A 2,591-nucleotide genomic window follows, 5' to 3' on the forward strand; every position below is an offset into this window, starting at 1 on the left:
AAAGTGTGTTGTAGAGCACTAAAGAAGTCAATCATAATAAAAGATTGGGAGCTTGAAAGAATCATTATATTGCACTGCTCATTTTGTAAAAGTATTTCAGATGCAGAACAACCTTTTTCATTTTTGTCTATGAACATGTAATTATATTATAAGTTTGTTTAACTTTGGAATATCTTTGAAATCTATCAGTAGGTAAGGTACGTTGCGTATGTCCTTAAAGCAAAGAAACAGTCTTGTAGGAGTTTGCTATTATTTAATATCATATAATAAAACAGTTATTGCTGTTTTTTGCGGTCAATACGATGATTTAGCCACCTTCGAAGTACCATATTCACTTCGCCCTTCGGGCTCAGTGAATATTGTACTCCTCAGGTGTCTAAATCATCGTATTGACCTAAAAAAACAGCAATAATTGTATATTATCAAATGTTATCCAGAAGCTTCTATTATGTGACGTCATAGGTAAACAAAAAATAGCAATGTCCATGTTTTGCTCTGGGAAACCTAAAATCCGTGTCGAATAAAAAAGTAAAATAGGAGGTGCACAATGGCAATATGTAATAAAGATTCTATGAAAGTTTCATTAAATTTCACTCCGTAGTACAAAAGGAGTTGCGGATAAGAGAAAAAACGTAACAGACGGAAGGACGTACAGACGGACGGACGGAAATCCCGATCACTATATACCCTCCCGCTTTTCAAGCGGGGGGTATAATAAATCATGTGACTTCGGTCTGAAACGTCAAGACGAAGTAATTATATCCAGAATACATGTTGGTCACTCTAAAATTACAAATGAATACTTAGTGAATCGGGAGTCTCAGCCGGAGTGTATATCCCGTGACTGTCCGATAACTGCAAATCATATTTTATTGGAATGTTCTGATTTTTCGCCAATTCGAAGTATATGGAATGTTCTGATTTTTCGCCAATTCGAAGTATACTTTTTGGTACTGCAAAAACGATATATGAACTTTTTAGGCCATATTTTTTTATTAGTTGTTTTACGGATTTTTTTTTTTGGAAAATGTCCATTGGGTGGCTACAAAAAAAAAAAAAAAAAAAAAGAAGAAGTGTTCAATGTTCAAAACTTTTAATATGCAGCATATCAAAGCAGTTGGGGAAATCAACCTCAGAAGTCAGAACATTGCACAGAAATGTCTCTCTTGGCATTCCTCACTAAAAGAGAACGATTCTCCGAGCAGAGAGACATATTATGTGAACAATGCTAAACTTTTCTGTGTATGTCTATGACTGGATACGGGTGTCCTCAGAATAAATCACTGCTACGTCCACATTGCCACAGAAAAACACACTTCAGCAAATTTTACACAACCCCCTGTAAAATAATAAAAGTTTAATCAAATTCAGGTAATACCTTTTCTTAAACAGTATTAAACAGTATAAAACTAAAATTCAGTGCACAATCAATGGACACAAATAAACTTACTAGAATGATAAGTCATCCCCTTAGGGTTTCACATTCCCATGACTCTCATACAAACATTTTTTGTCTAAGAACATCCTGATGAGTCATGCAGTTCCTTTTCCAAATCTAAAATTTAAAACTTTAAGAAACATTTCTTTCACATCATTTGATAGATTCATACTTGTACAATGACAAAAAAGTCTTTGGTTTCTCTGACGCTTTAACAATTGACAACACGTCTTGCAGATTTTTAAAATACAGTCAAACATGTGCTTTTAAAAATGTCATAAGTAATATATGAACTGCTAACTAACCATTAGATATAACTTTTTAAAACTTCGCCAAAACCTCAAAAGTTATGGGTGTCGGATGGAGTGCAAGTGGCGACATCAGATCCGTTGGTTTTGGCAGCAATTTCCTCAACCACCACACTCCATTCGCTGATCAGATAACATCATATATAGAATAATCTCCAGCCTGATCCGCTCATAAAAACCGTCATACATTTATACATTTACTACTGTCCTTAAAACATTTATATTCTGTTTTGAAAACCTTAAAATGTTTCACATGGCCGTCATACTTATTTCATCTCTGACTATAAAACGCTTGCAGAGTTTTTTTTAAAAGGGTCAATAGTGGAAGCGTTTACATGATTCTGATCACAGCTAAGTAAAATTCAAACAATGTACGGTCATTTCCGGATTTTTTTAATATGTTTGAAGTAAAGTTCGATCGGCGATTATAAACAAGAGGCCCATGGGCCACATCGCTCACCTGAGAACTTTGACCATTCTGTTCTTTACCAGATTTCCCCCTTTGTTATACATAATGCATCCCCACCCTACCCCACTGATCATAATTTAGACATTTTGAAATCTATACTACCCCATGATCCTTCCATGGGCATATATGTTTCAGCTTTTTTTGCCCAGTGGTTCCTGAGAAGAAGATTTTCAAAAATTTTTCCTTTATATTTCTATGTAAAACTTTGATTCCCTATAATGGCCCCCGGGGGTCATGATTCCTACAATTTAGAATTTACACTACCCCAGAATGCTTCCACATAAGCTTCACTTTTTCTGGCCCAGTGGTTCTTGAGAAGAAGATTTTCAAAGATTTTTTCTATATATTTCTATATAAAACTTTGATTCCCCATTGT

General features: G+C 34.8%; 1 long non-coding RNA gene across 1 annotated transcript; it reads right to left on the minus strand.

Annotated features, from left to right (window-relative positions):
* Positions 1 to 1,190: 1,190 nt before the first annotated feature.
* On the minus strand, positions 1,191 to 2,145 carry LOC134255970 (uncharacterized). The gene is made up of 3 exons (XR_009989642.1): positions 1,744 to 2,145; positions 1,451 to 1,555; positions 1,191 to 1,339 (listed from the first exon to the last, which is right to left on the minus strand). It is a non-coding gene; the product is annotated as an uncharacterized LOC134255970 (long non-coding RNA).
* Between the last annotated feature and the right edge of the window lie 446 nt (positions 2,146 to 2,591).

The sequence above is a fragment of the Saccostrea cucullata genome, unplaced genomic scaffold (genome assembly GCF_032062105.1).
Source record: "Saccostrea cucullata isolate Sc308-1 unplaced genomic scaffold, CSIRO_AGI_Scuc_v1 ctg6454, whole genome shotgun sequence".
Classification (NCBI taxonomy): Eukaryota; Metazoa; Mollusca; class Bivalvia; order Ostreida; family Ostreidae; genus Saccostrea; species Saccostrea cuccullata.